This window comes from Rhinatrema bivittatum, chromosome 8 (genome assembly GCF_901001135.1).
Source record: "Rhinatrema bivittatum chromosome 8, aRhiBiv1.1, whole genome shotgun sequence".
Taxonomy (NCBI): Eukaryota; Metazoa; Chordata; class Amphibia; order Gymnophiona; family Rhinatrematidae; genus Rhinatrema; species Rhinatrema bivittatum.
The window spans coordinates 190,691,445-190,709,271 of NC_042622.1; the positions used below are offsets into that span (position 1 = coordinate 190,691,445).

The 17,827-nt window shown below is 43.2% G+C and overlaps 1 protein-coding gene across 7 annotated transcripts in view; it reads left to right on the top strand.

The window, feature by feature from the left end:
- Positions 1-17,827, top strand: part of AUTS2 (activator of transcription and developmental regulator AUTS2) — a 1,828,564-nt gene that overhangs the window by 913,636 nt on the left and 897,101 nt on the right. The window lies entirely within an intron of this gene.

The window sequence follows — 17,827 nt, forward strand, 5'->3', positions numbered from 1 at the left end:
TGCGTAACTGGGTTACTCTGGATAGGTCAGGAAATATACGGATGAGAGCTCCTAAATAGGGAACATTCATTTCTTTGAAGTAATGCTTCATTATATATTTGAAGGAAATTTTAAAGATTCCGGAAGAACAGATACCATCAGTTAAAAAAATTCTGTTTTTGAAACAAAGGCAAAGTCCAATCCAGATATCTCCAATTGGGGATACGGGAAACTTTGAGAATTTGTCTGAATATTTAGAGAGTACTGGCTTAGAAGTATTAGAAAGAGCGGTCTTGTTTGTCTCATTATACTCTGAATATGATACAGTTATGTTTAAAGTTATGCAGTGGGATGTTTATCCCACTGAAATTCAGGACAAGTTATCTGGCTAATTTTAGTCGAATAATTTGTCCACTAAATGGCCAACTGAATATTGGCCTCGGTGAATTTTACTGAGATGTTCACATAGGGTTAGATTTTAATATCTACGTGCTACCCAGCGCCCGCACATGGAACTTCCTAACCCCCTAACCTAACGTCCCTTCCCCTTCCCCTAACCCTCCCGCCCCCCCTAGCCCTATCCTAAACACCCCCCCCCCCCGACCTTTGTTTTACCTCTTGCACCTGCCGGCACGATCCTCCAACACAGCGGCAGATGGCCGCTGTGCTGGAGGCCTCTGGCCCCGCCCCTCCCTGCCCCTTTTTCGAAGCCCCGGGACTTAGGCACGTCCCAGGGATTTACGCGCGTCGCCGGGCCTTTGTAAAATAATTTATAAAATAGGCCCAGCGCTCATAAACACCCCCCCCCCTCCCCCCGATGCGCGTAAATCCGGCCCATATTGTATTATAATTTGTGACCTGATGCACTAATAAGCCATCAGGTTGAAGCAATAAAGTGCGCCCAGCCTAGCACACAAGTTTACTCGTGATTGGGTGTGTGTTTCGGGTGCACAATAATAGCGTCTGATGCAGGTAGGAGATTAGCGCATCTGAAGCACACGACCTAGCAAAAGCATAGCAGATAGCACCCATCACATTTAAATTCCATGTAGATAAAGACATTAGCTATTACTGCCCTATGCAGGAAAGTGTGACCAAAGGCTGGGTGCCCAATGCACATTTTTTAACTCAGGGAATTTAACTCCAGGTCTGGAACTGAAGTAAAGTTAGCTCGCAGTCAAGGGCTCATGAGAATCATAAAAAAATTTGGTCATATGTGTTGCATTAAATGGGTCCTCCTCCTTAGTATCATCCTGATTCTTGAATTTACTGTTTCCGATGGAGAAATATATATATAGATATATATATATATACATCTATACATCGATTTGATCAAAAAAGCACAATTTTTGTTATGAACACCCAATTTAGATGCCTGTAGCAATGGATACCTGATATAAAAAACTTCATAAGAAACTTGGCAAAATAACCAAAAAGAAGTACTCTCAAAACCGGCACTCATATTGAGCACCCTTTGCAACCAGCGCCTGATGCAACAAACTCCTTTGAGCACCAGAAACACATAATTCTCCCTCAGCACACCCTTTTTTTATGCTGTTCCGATTTCACTCTCATTTAAATACTGCACCGGGCACACAAGAAATATGGATGTGTGTGCTTTAGGAAAACAGGCACTTTACTATGAGCGCCTGTTTTGAGCGTGCGTCTTATTGCATCGGCCTGCATATTGACCAAAACTTACAACCTAACTCCTTGGTTTGGAGTTACTTTGAGAAATGATCTAAAATTAATAGGATGATACACAGCAAGGACAAATGCAAGATATTATATTTAGCACAAAAAAATTCAAATGCTTAGATAGATATTGGGAAATGAATGTTCAGGCGGCCAAATGCACCGGAGAAAAGAATCTTGTCAGCTTTTATGGTGGAGTACTTATTGAGTAAGTTACTTTTGAGATGAGGCATAGTAATTGTTTTAATCATTTCATTTTAAATGAGGCCTTATGTTTTATCTTATTTACTGCATATATTATTTTAATAGTAGTTTTATGCTTGATTTTGTGCTTATTTTTGTTTTTATGTTGACTGTATATTGTAATTGATTTGCATTTGTGTTTTATATTATGTAATGCTATTTTGAGCTTATTGGTATTGCACTCTATAAATTAATAAGTTAAGACAAGTTGCTTTGGTTTATAGATTTAGTTGCTTCCCGTTCCAAATCCAAACTGAAGACAAGTTACATGTTCAACTGCAGTTGAAGCCTTACGAGTGAGGCATAAGAGAGAGAAGTGACATACCCAAGGTCATATGGAGCATCAGTGGGAAAAGTGGGGTGTGAGCCCTGACTTTCCTTGTTCTCAGATTGTTGCTGTAATCACTAGACTACTCCTCCACTCCAAGGAAAGTAATTCTTCTACTCTGTTGATATATTATGGCAATTTTTAAGCAAGTCCATGTACTTACAAACTATAGACCTGATTCATCAAGGTATTTAACCATAGACACAGAATGGGAGAAAAGCCTTACAGGTGAATTTGAAAAGCCCTATGTGCGCCAAAGCTGGGAAATATGTGTGTGTCTTGGGCCGGCCCACTCTGCGTGGATTTTAAGAAGCACCCAAGTATGCACATATGTCCTGGTGCGTACACAAATCAAAAAGTCAAACAAAGGGGTGGGTGTGGGCATGGTCTGGGCAGAGCATGGATGTTCCGGGAAAGTGACTTGAAATGTACACACAAGTATTTACACAGACAAGTGCGCACCAAGGTCCCTTTCTGTGTAACTTTACTTCTGCTTCTTAGTGTTTGGGTAATTGCCAGGTTCTCGTGGCCTGGTTTGGCCTCTGTTGGAAACAGGATGCTGGGCTTGATGGACCCTTGGTCTGACCCAGCATGGCAATTTCTTATGTTCTTATGTTCTTATGTTATGGATGACGTGTAAGTTTTAAAATAAAACAATCAGGGCTAATCAGTGGTGTTTGAAGGATCAAGGCTAATAGGGTAAAAGGGAGAAAGATTAATTGGGGTGTAGGTTAGGAAGTTGGGAGCCTTTATCTGGGTGAACCAAGAATGGACTGGGGAAACTGGCATAATTGTGTTGGCGTGCATATCAAATAAATTCCCTCCACTTATATGGTAGAGCCAGCATTTGCACACAAGCATGCATACATACAAAATTGTGCACACATGTACGCACACACAGCTGATTTCATGCACGCATATATGCGCATATGATATAAAATGGCCGCATCCATTCATACAAACTGCCATTCGTGCGTACATGGAAACCCGCGCTGCTCTTTAAAGGTTACCGTCGTAGTGAATCAGGCAGTATATAGGTAATTTTAACATGCATATTTTACCAAAGTGAAACGAAGCAGGTACTTTCCCACTGAAAATTCATGCCCATTAAAACCATTTGTATAGTTTGTACCTTTTCTTTTGGGTAGGGATATGAGAGGTGCGAATAATATTATCTATGAGGAAACAGAAGTAAAGTTATGCGGTAGGGGACCCCAGCATATGCTTATGCGCATAATTACTTACGCCCTGACTTCATTTACAGCCCACCCATGTCCTGACCATGCCCCATCCCTTTTTCAGAAAACTTTTTTATGCGTGTACATGAGATACACGCGTGGCCGCAGGCCTTTTAAAATCCACGAGGCACATGCGGGTCTGAGTCACGCGTGTATCTCCCGGTTTTGGCATACACAAGTCTTTGAAAATCGACCAGAATATCTTTTATTATTTCATTCATAGACAAAAGAACATTGCATACATTAGGCATGTACCTGCAGGCAAAAACAATGGCAGAACTAGCATAGATATGAAATTTGCAAGGAGTAACACCTTCGTTAAGGGCCTTGTCCGTGGAATTACTGCTCTTGAGTTTCACATTTTTGGTGGCTCTGTCTGAATTTCTTGGACCAATTGTGTATGTGAGTTTCTTCTTCCCTTGTGCTATTCCCCCAGTATCTCTCAAAATCTTAAATAAACTTCTTAAATTCAAAACATTCAGATATCGTATTGTTGCTCTTAGCATCTTACATATACTTTTGTCCACTTTCTTGTTTAGCCAGCTGCTATGCCAATTTGGCATGCATCATGTTACATATTTTACCGTAAATTATCTGCCAGTTTGCTTCATGGAGACAATAATTGGTTATGGCAGGGCTGTAATATGTTGTCAGCACAGGTTACTCAGTACTTGCTGGTTGCGGCCTTACATTGCATGAGACACAAGTGTCATTTTGAAATTGTTTGACAATGTTGATAGTGTAGTTATGTTAAGCAGTAACAACTGCAGAGGTCGAAGAAGGGCATCCAAGAGAGCTGTGAGTTCCTAAGGAAGGGATGTACGAAGAATGCTAACCACGCTTCTTGCAAGTATCATGTGAAAAGCCATGTTTTTCTGTTGTTCTAGGGGCCATATGTCTTACAGAGTTTCTTCCTTACAGCTGGTCCTGTACGTACATGGTAGTATTTCAAGACCAACAGTATTTACCCATCTTCAACAGCTCTCTGTCAAGAGAATAGGGTGAAAAAAAGAAGCAGCTGTCCTGTTCTTGTAGTCAGTAGCATATATTGAAACAAAGTAGAGTTATTTTTATGGTAGGGATAGGGACAAAGCATCACACTTTTGGGTGACCCTCATCTCAAGTGGGACTTAACCATCTCTGTAATACACCAGTGCTTCTTTGGACTGGAGTTAAATCTGCATTGCCTTCTCCAGTCATACTGGAATATTAAGATGAAGGTTAATATATAAAAGGGGATTTTATTTGTGACCTGTGCCCAGGGAAAGCATCTTTATTGAGCAAGGCCTTAAAAAAACAAACAAAAAGTAAGTGGTGTTTGGGAATTTTTTTTTTCCACTTCTCTCATGCCAAGGTCACACTAAGTCTATTATTAAAAGTTTGCAGGCTTGATGAGCTTACATTTAAAGCAAGTTTTGAGTGGAAGAATCGCATTATATGAACAAGCTTTCATTTTCTGTGATTTCTGCTAGTGCCATTAGTCAGATTGCACATTTTCCTCTCATTCTCCTGCTGAGATAAATTATACCCCTAATAGTTCAAATAAACAGAAAAATGCCCAGCTTCAAGGAATTGTTTTGACAGAGCTCTGTATTAAATGTTCACAATAGTTGAAAGGAACATGAGGGCGCTTGGCTTACTTGAGTAGAGGGAGGGTGGAAGGAAAGGGGAGGCTTTGTCGAAGATTCAGGCTTCCAGCATAGTAGAATGCAGCATTTTACTAACCCCCGTGTCTTTACATTGTTGTTATATACCAGTGGGTGCTGTAGTGCTGTAGGAATGGAAACAAGACTTTCATTGCACAGCACCTTGAGCACTTATGACCCATAACTTTACCATTGTGGATAAGAACTTCAGATGTGCTCAATTAAGCACCACGTGTTTAGCAAAGCTAACAAGAGAACTAGAATAGTTTCAAGTGCAGTGCAATATGCATACCCCATTGTTGATGATATGGGACCGACTATTGAACTGTTCGCTTCGGGATAAAGTCTGCAAGGATTTTTAACCTGCAGACTTAACTTCAGTTTTCAAAGGGAACGCTCAAGGGGGCAAAGCACTCATGGGCACTATGGATCTGCTTTCATTTTCGCACACCATGAAAACACTCATGAAACAAGCTGCTTCATTTTGTGTTGTTTGAAAATAATCTGAAAACAAATGCTAATGAAATTTCATTTTAATTTCATTAGCATTTTGTCTTGTCTAGAGCAAACTCATTCCACCCTTAGCCAAAGTGGACCAGAGACCGGGCTGCTAGTGGAGCCCATCCCACTAGCAGCCAAAAAGGAGCTGAGGCAGAATTTTGGCCGCTGGCAGAGCCTATCCTTTCATTGGCCAAAGAGAAAGGGGGAGGCCCAGGCTGCTGACAGAGGCCAGTCTGCCAGCAGCCAGAGAAGAGGAAGTGGCTTGGGCCACTGGTGGACCCATCCAGTGGCCAAAGTGCAGCAGAGACTGTGCAGGCCGCTGGCAGAGCCCATCCTAGCAATGACTGAAGAAAGGGTGAGAAGGTCTAGGCTGCTGATAAGACCCCATTCTGCCAGCGGCCAAAATGGAGTAGAGTTGGTCAGGGCTTCTGGTGGCGCCCATTCATTCACCAGCCAAAGAAGCCTGAACTGCTTTGGTTGGGGCTGGTGGGGCATGGATGGTGGCAGATCAGTAGCCACAGGATGGGCTCCAGTGGCAGGGGACAAGTACTGGGCCTGGGGTGAGGATAGAGCCGTGGGAGAAGAAGCAGGGACAAATGCTGCGGAGGGTGGTATCTTTTCATTTCTGTTACGGTCAGTAAGCACAGAGGAGGAAGGTACTCATTGGCTGTAATAGAAATGAAACAAATGAAACAAAAACATTTGTTAAAATGAAACGATTGGAATTAAAAGAAAACAAATTTTAAAGGCAAGAAAAATGTTTTTCTTGCATAACCTTATTGGACAGTTTCAACTGCTTTTTTTTCTGTGGGTACTTATAAGACGTGTAGTTGAAAATGAAACCTACATGTATTATTCCAAACCAACCAAACCCCGTCCTCCCACCCCAGAATGCCTGCTCTTAATGCACAATGGGGTAGATTTTAAAAGGAACATGCGTGCGTCCATGTGTGCGAGCTTCCCAGCGCATACATGGATGCACCGATTTTATAACATGCGCGCGCTGGCGCACATATCTTATAAAATCCTTGGGCCGCACGCACATGCGCGCCAGATTTTATAATCCACATGTGTATGTGCGGGCAGCGTGCGCAAGGGGGGAGAATTAATGCTAACTCAGTGCGACAACTGTTTATAATTTCTGGACTCAAAGCCAGGGCAACAAGAACACTTCAGGCCTTCCCCAATTCCCTCCCAGAGCACTCTAAGGAGCAGACTGGGAGAGAACTTCCTTAACTCCCTGCCTAACCTTCCTTCCCCTCTCCTCCCCACCCCCTAAAACTCACCTACCTGGCCTTAATTGTTTTGTTTTATTACTTGCTGCTCCTTGGGAGCAGAAGGAATTTACGTGCGCCGTCTAATGGCCTCCGGCCCGCCCCTCCCCACCCAGAACACACCCCTCTGGCCCGCCCCTTGAAAGAAGCCCGGCACTTATGTGCGTACCCGAATATGAACAACCCGCAGGTTTTTAACTGCATTGTAGGAGAGCAATTTTTCTGACAAACCGATGAACGTGGGTAAAACACTAATTTTTCCCCATGTGAATCTCTTTGAACATTGTCCTCTGTAAATAAAATCGGAAAAAATTTCTTTATGGGAAAGGAGGTGGATGAGGGAATGGGGCTTCCCAGTATAGGGGATGGAGGCAAAAACATAAGCAGAATTCAAGAAACCCCGGGGTAAGTGCAGAGTTTCCTTAGTGGTTAAAAAATAAAGGGAAGGTCCAACATCAACTGGGGAATATGGCATGCACCAGAGAGTAAATTGAGCAGACTAGATGGGCCTTATGGTTCTTACCTGACCTCATATTCTCTGTTTCACTGGGTTGTTTTTTGGGGGTTTTTTGGGGTGAAGAGTTGTCATATTTATCTCATATGTTATCTGCAGGTTATGTGAACTGAGCTAAAATATATTAGCAGACATGTTTGTGCAAAGAACAATTTAGTGGTATGGTCAGTGAGCGCGATACACTTAGAATAAAATAAATAGATATATTGAGCATAAAGAGAGTTTGTTAATAAAGGGCCGGATTCACTAAAGCTGTTCTCTCATTCTGTGTCCATGAGAGAAAAAGCTCATTGAATCAGGCCTAGATTAAGGGGCAGATTTTAAAACCTACGCGGGCGGCCTACATTTGTGCGCGCTACCCGGCACGCACAAATGTACACACGATTTTATAACTTGCATGCGCAGCCGCGCGCATGTTATAAAATCAGGGGTCGGCACGCACAAGGGGGGTGCACACTAGTGCAACTTGCACGTGCCAAGCCCTCGGGGAGACCAGCTGGCTTTCTCCGTTCCCCGAGGCCGCTCCGAAATCGGAGCGGCCTCGGAGGGAACTTTCCTTTCCCCCCCACCTTCCCCTCCCTTCTCCTTCCTGTATCGCCCCCCCAGCCCTAAAGAAACTCCCCCCCCCCGTACCTTTGTTGTAGAAGTTACGCCTGCCGGCCAACTGCCGGCACACAATCTTCCAGCCCAGCGGCCCTGCAGAGGCCTCTGGCCCCGCCCCCTCCCCACCCAATTTTTCAAGCCCCGGGACTTATGCGTGCCGCCGGGCCTTTTGAAAACAGGCCCGGCACGCTTCTGGGAGTCACAGTAGGGTGTATTCCCCTCCACACCCCAGTCCTAAGCTTCTGGTTCAGTTTAAACCTCTTTTTATTCACTGTTCAAAGCGGATTGTAAAGATCCTGTGATATTTTTTTGTTGACTTGTTTATTGGTACAAGTTTGGTTTGCAAGCATGAGAATGAATAATGAAAGGAGAAGGTAGTTTATTCATCTGGAAGTCACTGACAACAGAAAGAACATTAACAAGCTTTTTCAAATTATGCAATTTCATTGGATAAAACTAATTTCATTCTTTATGACAGTGTCAGTTGCATTGTTGCCTCAGAATATTTACAAAACATATTGTCTGTACACAGGTACACATGGGTTGCAATGCTTGCATAATGAGTTCCATTTTCTGTTAACGATATTGGCCCTTGCCCAACACTCCTATAGTAAACACAGGTTGATAGATCTGTGCCCATGGTGGCTTACAGTCTAAATTAAGGTACATTGGAGAAGTCACAGAGAGCAAGCTGTTGAGCACCGCAGAAATATAGCAATGTGACAGCAGAAAAAGTCTCTACGGCCTATTTAGTCTGCCCATCCACACCAACTGCTCAGCTCTACCTTCCCTACCTACAGCACCCTCAGAGATTCTCTGTGCTTATCTCACTGAGAGTGCGCAGGGGTGTCAAAGTGTAGTCCTCTAAAGGGCTGCAAACCGGTCTGATTTTCAAACTGCTGCTTTGGACTGTTATAATAGTTTATAATTATTTATTGTGTTCTATATTGTTGTACATCACTTTGGAAGAATTTAATGTAGAACCTGGAAAGTGATTCCTAAATTTTATGACTGAATAAATAAATACATGCAGGAATATCTGTGACCTCCATGAAAATGATACAGCTGTTGCAAATACAGCATGAAATATATTTGCATGCAGTTGAGACAATGCATGCAGATGTATCTCATGCATGTTCATTAGGGATATCCTGGAAACCAGACTGGTTTGCAGGCCTTGAGGATTGCAGTTTAACACCCCTTCTCTAGGGTCTAAGCAATGTTGCCGTCCACAGAGCCTACCGCAGCAAAGATCAGTCTGTCCCTTTCAGTGCTCAAAGGCACGTTTGTTGTCTTTCATATGCTTTTGCAATTTGATCCCATCCAAAAAGGACATGCAATTGAACTGACAATCGGTGATTGGCATCATGTATAGCTCATCATTGTGTCAAGAATTTGGCATGCTCATTGAGGGGAAACCATGTGTGCTCTGTTGACACTGGGCTTAACTCATTTCCCAGTGATTGTTTATCCAGATCCTCATTTTGCTGACTCTCATGCCAGCCCCATTACTGTCATGCCAAAATGATATGTTCTGCCTAATGCCAATCATGGTTTGAAAGAAGCCTCATTTGTGTAAAATGGTGAATTTAACAGTCTATAAAATTGTGACTCAGGGTGGAGCCTGGATGTGGCTCTGGCATTTGTACAAGGTGATGGCAGATCAAACGGTCAGGAAATAGTGTGGTTTTTAAGTGTCTGAATGTTGGAGAGCAAGCCAAAAATTAGGAAAAAATATTATGCCAGCGGTACTGTGTTGCTGTTTTCTTTGTGGGAAACGTTTTTGTCAGAATATTGCGAGATATAGAAGAAAAACAAAATGGAGAGAAAAAAACCGAAATGTCGACCAATTGGATCAAATTACTGAAAGAACAATACAAGTGAATATGCCTTTAGTTCTGCACAGTTTTGAGAACTTCACAAAGTAAAATAAATTGCATGACCCCCTGGTAACTTCCACTTAGCACGTATGGATACAAATTGTTTGCCTCAAGCTGGGTGAAATATACATTCAAATTCAGGCTCTCGAATGAAATTATTAAGTAGAGCCATATTAGCTTTCTCTGAAGCACACTCGTTTTCTATATTGCCACTGTATAGACCAATTATGCTACCTTTCCATGCTGAGAAATGATTGTTCTGCTAACACAGTTCTGGTAAAAATCAAAAGTACTACATTTTTAACCTTGGGGGATTTTTGTTATTGCATGCTCCCTTGCTAGTTCCTTCAAATGGAAAACATCTTCCATTAATCTAAATGCAAAATTTGTTTCAGCTTTCGAAAGTTACTTGAAAAATGTTAAGCACAAGGCAATAAACTTTTATGCTATGAGCTTCATACTCATTTTGAAGAAATGAGCATTTTATAGTTCACAGAGAAATAGCTACATGAACAATGTCTGAAATTATAATGCGTATAGCAAAATAAAATAAAAAAAATTACATCTATGTAAACTTATTTAATCAGGTGTGAAAGTTTCTCTTAGACAATAAGAATTCTGACCTTATTTTAAAACTAGAAATATCATGTTGCTAGCTATTGAACAAATAGGGGGTAATCTTCAAAACAACCCATCCAGGACCAACCCTAGCCTTTGCACAGTTTTTTTTTAAAGGGAAAGTCCATGCTTGCTTTCCCTTTGAAAAATGCCCACAGGTACAGCTGGAGAAATCCAGGACCTTGCATCTAAAACAATCACATTTCCGTAAACATACAGTCTGATGCAATGTTGGTGTGCGTTAAATGGTGCACGCCGATCCACCTCTCCCAGGCACCCGATTTAATATTTAAAAATTAAATCGGGTGCCACGGTAAAAAGGAAGCACTAGAGGAAATTGCACAGCCCTAACAGCTTCTTGGCAGCAGGCGCCTGGGAGAGGTGGCTGTCGGCTGGTTAGGGAAATGGACGCTTCGGGGCAGATTTTCAAAGGGGTATGCGTGTACCCCCCAAAAAACCTGCCCCAAGTTCCCCCTGCGCGCGCTGAGCCTATGTTGAATAGGCTCGGGGGCGCGCACAAGCACCGGGATGCGCGTAAGTCCCGGGGCTTTCCTGGGGGGGCATGTCGGGGGCGTGTCGGGGGGGGGGGGCGTGTCGTGATGGTGCATCATTCGAGGTGGGGCTGCGGGCGTGGTTCTGGCCCAGGGGCGTGGCCGAGGCCTCCGAAACTGCTCCCGGGCCGGGGAATTGTGTGGCCGGCGCACGCGAGTTACGCCTGCCTCAGGCAGGCGTAACTTGTCAAACAAAGGTGGGGGGGATTTAGATAGAGCTGGGGGGTGGGTTAGGTAGGGGAAGGGAGGGGAAGGTGCGGGGGGGTGGAGGAAACGGAGGCAGGCTGCGCGGCTTGGCACATGCAGGCTGCCGATTTTGCACACCTTGCACGCGCTGACCCCGGATTTTAAAGGATAAAGGCGGCTACGCATATCTATTAAAATCCGGCGTACTCTTGTTTGCGCCTGGTGCGCGAAAAAAAGTACGCGCGGGCGTACTTTTTAAAAATCTACCCCTTAATTTTAGAGCGTCCCTTTTCCTAACCTATGCACAGCCACAGGTTAGGAAAAGGGATGCTCATCTCTTTTCCTAACCTGACCGCTGGCACCCTTTTTTTTTAAATTTCTTTTGGGGGACATTTCTAATTTTTTAGTTTCTCCGACTTAATATTGCCATGATATTAAGTCGGAGGATGTATAGAAAAGCAGTATTTTCTGCTTTTCTGAACACTGTTTGGGATCCTCCAAAATTAACGCCTGCCTGGGGCAGGCGTTAATTTTGGTGAGTAAAAATGTGCATGTCAGGCGCACATTTTTCTTTTTTGCATCTGGGGAAATAGATAATAGCCTCATCAACATGCATTTACATGTGATGATAAATATTACCTACGAGCGCGATTGGATGCGCGTTTTGGATGCACTAAACCCCCGTTTTGCATCGGGGGTTATAGACGCGCGTTTTGCATGCACATCCAATTGCGTGTTGAGCTGTGCGGCTAGCACATGGTATTGAATCAGTCTGATAGTAAAGAAACAACATTGGCACCTCTAATTAATGAAATAAGGATACATTTAGGTAGTGGTAAGATCACATTCATGGTGACATTAGACCTAAGTGTAGCCTTTGATACAATTGCTCATGCTCTACTTTTATATTGTTTATCAGAGTTGGGAACAGAAGGAGTGGCCTTGGATTGGTCTTTTCTTTATCTGACCGCTTCCTTCCAATTTAATTGGGGAAGTAACTATTAGAGATTAAAGAACTAATGTCCAAAGTTCTGAAAGGTTTGGTTTTATCACTGGTTTTATTGATTTGGTATATGGCCTCACGTGCTACGTTGATTCAGAGCTTTGGTTACAACTGCTTTCTGTATGCTCATGATATTTAAGTTCTAGTATGTATTTTTAACTCTTTATTTTATTTTAAAGACACAAATAAGTCATTACAAGAAGCAGATGAACAGAGCATAAAATACAGATGAAATAAAAAGTCAAGGGGACATCTCATTATTATTATAAAAATTTATAACAGGATTACAATAACTACTTCTCCAGGACCAGTATACCCCCCAAATCTGTTCATAACCCTCACAATTATTTTTAAGGACAAATGTGATCCATTCAATAACTGCAGTTTTGGCCACAACACCCCCTCAGTGATTCAGGATCAGTGTACCCTTCCAGATGAAAGCAATGCTGATTCGTGCTGCATGCAAGAAATGTGAAATCTGTTTTAAGCTTTTTCTTTAATTCCTGCAACCTCCATCTCCTTAATAAACATAAAGAACAAACTGAAATGAAACCTGGATGTCACTATATACTTTAATCAAAAATCAATGCTTAGCAAGATCGGATAAATTTAGGAAAGGTCACAATCAATACATAAACTTCCACTGATGACCCACTTCCTGATTCATAACAACCTTTTCGACGCTATTGTAGAATATTTGACCATCATATTAGGCATCATTGTGTGGTTAAACAGCCATGGTCACTCAGCCTTATATATAATCATCGGTCAGTCCATGTTGAGACATGATTTTTTTGTTATTTTCTTGTGCTGATTACACCCATGAATTTAAAATTTATAATTATCTTAATGACATATATCAATATCCTTGAATCACTTCCACATAATTCCCAAAGCTTTTATAATGTTTTCTTCTCCAAATATTTGATATTGAACAATGTACTTATCTCGTGTTGACACGCTTAATTCTTCTGCTGTAAACCAACCATGAAACTTCTGCCACAGTATTTTTCAGCGTTGTGGTACTTCACACAATGCTGGCAGCATGGCGGAAGCAGCATGAAGTACCACAATGCTGAAAAATACTGTGGCAGAAGTTTCATGGTTGGTTTACAGCAGAAGAATTAAGCGTGTCAACACGAGATAAGTACATTGTTCAATATCAGATATTTGGAGAAGAAAACATTGGGCAGTAAAGAGCTTGTGTGAAGTACCACAACTGGGAAAGGCCATCTTCTAGCACAATGCCCTGTGAAACAGGAAAACTACCAAGCCTAGGAGTCAGCGAGGAGATAACTCTAGGCTATGCCACTCTCGCTCCCCAATTTACTCTTCTAGTGGCGATCACTGTGGATCAGCATGAATTCTCCACCCTTGCGTTGATAGATTCCGGTGCCAGGGGAAACTTCATCTTGAGGGACCTGGTTACTCACCCGAACCTGCCAACGTCTCCCAGGGATCTGCCTTTAACTATTTCCTCCATTTACAGAGAACATCTCCCTAGCCGAATCACCATGACCACTGCTCCTTTACGCCTCTGTACCGGCATTTTACATGTGGAGGAAATAACCTTATACATCATTGAAAAGGCCGTATACCCTGTTGTATTGGGATTGCCCTGCCTATAGCTCCACTCTCCCACCATCAACAGGGGAACCTTTCAACTGATGAGTTGGGATCCTTGCTGCCGTACCTCTTGTCTCCTCCAGGTCAGTCCTCCTTCACTAGTTCCTCTAGCCTCGACATCCTTGGACTACTACCACAATATGTGGACTATGCAGATGTGTTCTCTAAAAGGAAGGCGGAGATCTTACCCGAGCAGAGTATCTTCGAATGCGCCATCAATCTATTGCCGGCTACTACCCCGCCACAAGGAAGAGTATACCCCTTCAACCTCCCAGAGAGTAAGGCCTTGTCCCAATATATTTATTTAATTTATTTATTTATTTATTTAACATTTTTGTAGACCGACATTCGTTGGGAACATCATATCGGTTTACATGGAACATTACTGTAGCTTAACAAGGCTTTACAATAAACTGAGATTAAACAAAAAGATTACATGGAAGGTTATAATGAGGATACATTGTATACATGAAAGATAACTGGGTAAGAAAGATAAATTAACTAATAGTTACTAATAAATAGGGTTTCTATAGGGAAGCTTGAAGTTTAATGAAGTAGTAATAGAATTGGAAAGTTCTAATGTTCTGTAGGGGTTATACAGATATAGGCTTGCTTGAATAGCCATGTCTTGAGTTTTTGTTTAAATTTTTTGGGGCATGGTTCTTGTCTTAGGTCAGTTGGCATGGTGTTCCAGAGAGTTGGCCCAGCTATGGATAGTACACATTGTTTTGTAGCCTTGAGGTGTGTGGTTTTGGGAGATGGTGTGTGTAGTGTGGATAGGTGTTGAATTCTGGTAGGTCTTGTGAGGGTGCGAAACATTATAGAGTCATTGAACCATTGCATATTTTGATTGTGTAGGGATTTGTAGATGATAGTCAGAGTCTTGTATTGTATTTGGTATGCTACTGGAAGCCAGTATAAGGCCTTTAGAGTTGGGGAGATGTTATCTCTTTTGTGAGTTCTGGTGAGGATTCGGGTGGTGGCATTTTGTAGCATCTGTAAAGGGTATGTTGGGCTTTTAGGGAGGCCTAGTAATATGGTATTGCAGTAGTCGATTTTTGAAAAGATGGTGGCCTGAAGTACTGTACGAAAGTCATTAGGGTGTAACAGGGATTTTAGTTTTTTGAGAGTGTGGAGTTTAAAGTAGCATTCTCTGATTGTATAAATTTTTTAAGGTTGAATTGGTGGTCAAGCGTAATGCCTAAATCTCTTACATGTTGAGTGAATGACCAGGCAAATGTGGGTATGATATTAATACTATGTTGCGGTGCAATCAGCATGAGTTCAGTTTTTGTTGTGTTGAGGGCGAGGTTGAGGTTACTAAGGAGGTCGTTGATTGCTGTAAGGGCTTTTTCCCAAGTGTTGATGACTTTGGGTAGGTTATCAGTAATGGGTATGAGAATTTGTGCGTCATCCGCATATATGAAGTGCAGAAGACTGAGATTGGAGAGGAGTTGGCAGAGCGGAAGTAGGTAAATGTTAAATAGAGTTGAAGATAAAGAGGACCCTTGTGGAACACCTCATGATAAATCAATTGCTTTAGATTCACAATTTCGGAGAACCTCGAAAGAGGATTCATCTGGCCTTCCACATCTCTAGCAGGGGTGGGATTCTTTGTGGCCAAGAAGGACGGCATGCTACAGCCCTGTATAGACTACTGAGGTTTAAACGCAATAACTAAAAAGGATTGCTACCCCTTGCTGCTTATTTCAGAACTTCTGGACCGTCTTCAAGGAACCAAGATCTTTATAAACTTGGATCTTCGGGGGACATACAACCTTATCCGAATCAGGCCAGGTGATGAATGGAAGACCACCTTCAATATGCGGGATGGCCATTACGAATATCTCATCATGCCCTTTGGCTTGTGCAATGCCCCCGCGATATTCCAAAACATGATGAACGAGATTTTCAGGGATCTATTGTATGTCAATGTAGTGATCTACCTCAACGATATTCTTATCTTTTCAAAGGATCTTCAAACCAATCACCGAGATGTCTGTCAAGTCCTTCAATGACTAAAGACCAACAAACTGTTCGCCAAGTTGGAGAAATGCGTCTTTTTGAAGGAGAGTTTACCTTTTCTGGGATATATAGTCTCTAGCACCGGCTTCTGCATAGAACTAGAGAAAGCAGCCAGTATCTTGAACTGGCCCAAGCCTTCTGGACTTCACCCCTTACAGAGGTTCCTGGGGTTTGCAAATTTATATCGCCACTTTATTCCTAACTACTCTCAGATTGTGGCTCCCCCACAGCCCTAACCAGGAAAGGGGTAAATACCAAAGAATGGCCTCCTGAAGCAGTCACGGCCTTCAGTAAGTTAAAACAGGCTTTCCTCCAGGGGCCATGCCTCCAACACCCAGATCCCATGCATCCGTTCATTCTAGAAGTTGACGCCTCCTCCATGGGGGTAGGAGCCATGTTAAGCCAACTCAGGGGCACTCCGCCCATGCTCCTTCTTCTCCCATAAGTTCTCACCTGCCGAGCATAACTAGGGCATCAGGGGTAAAATGTTACTAACCATTAAAATGGCATTGGAAGAGTGGCGACAGTGGCATGAGGGAGCACCATTGTATATACCATCCTTAAAAACCTGGAGCACCTCCGTCATGCCAGCATTTGACGCCTGCCAAGTCCAATGGTCCTTGTTCTTTACCGCTTCGATTTCGTGGTGGGATATAGACCTGCCACCAAGAACACCAAGGCTATTGCCCTCTCCCGTTCTTTCAAAGCTGAGGATACACCCAACCCCCCGGGCATGTCATCAATCTGGCATAGTTTCTTTTGGCTGCTACTGAGACAGTCCCTCCAGGGAAGATGTCGTTCCCTGCAAACACCACCAGAAAGTTTTGGAATGGGCCCACGACTCTCATGTGGCAAGTCACCCTGGCCAGGCCTGGACTCTCATGCTACTCCAATGATATTATTGGTGGCCCCAGATACAAAGATTTGTTAAGGCCTATGTAGACTTTTGCCTTACCTGTGCCCAGCAAAAATCCATGGTGGCATGAACTTGGGGGCTGTTACAGCATTGACAGTCCCCAAGGAATCCTGGACCCATTTGTCCATGGATTTTATAGTGGACCTCCCCCTCTCTAATGGCTGCCGTGTTATTTGGGTTGTTGTCGACCGTTTCTCCAAAATGGCCCACTTCATCACCCTCCCAAGCCTTCCCTCTATACCAGAGCTGATGAAGTTGTTTACAATCCACATTTTCCGCCTGCACGGTTTGCCACATCACATCGTCTCTGACCAAGGTGTCCAGTTTACGGCCAATTACTGGCATGCCTTGTGTCGGAAGTTTAACATCATGCTGGACTTTACCATGACCCACCACCCACAAGCCAATGGTTAGGCAGAATGGACGAATCACATACTCAAAACCTTCCTGAGGGCATTGGTCAATGAGCATAAGGACAACTGGACATCCTTCCTCCCATGTGAAGAATTTTCTCATAACTCTCATAGCAACGACACCATGGGATCATCCCCATTTCTGATTGTTTATGGGAGACAGCCTCTTCCCCCATTACCATTGTCCGTCTCCTCCCCAGCAGCCCAATTGACAGCACAAGAACTCCAAGAGCTGTGGACCTGAACTGAGGCGATGATTCAGAAAACTGCCCTGAGGGCTAAGATAGCCACTGACATCCATTGATGACCAGCCCCCCCCCCCCAATTCAAGCCGGGAGACCAGTCTGGTTAAGCATCCACTATATCTGACTTAGGATGCTCTCAATGAGACTTGCAACCCACTATATAGGGCCTTTTCCCATTATTCAGCAAATAGGGCCCGTTACAATCAAACTTGTCTAACAGCGTCTCTGAAAATCCACAGCACGTTTCATGTTTCTCTCCTCAAGCCGCTAGTCCTGTCATGGACCTCCCGGAAGACCTTGGAACCCCAAGAGGTATCCACTGAGGAGGACCAGGTTTATCAAG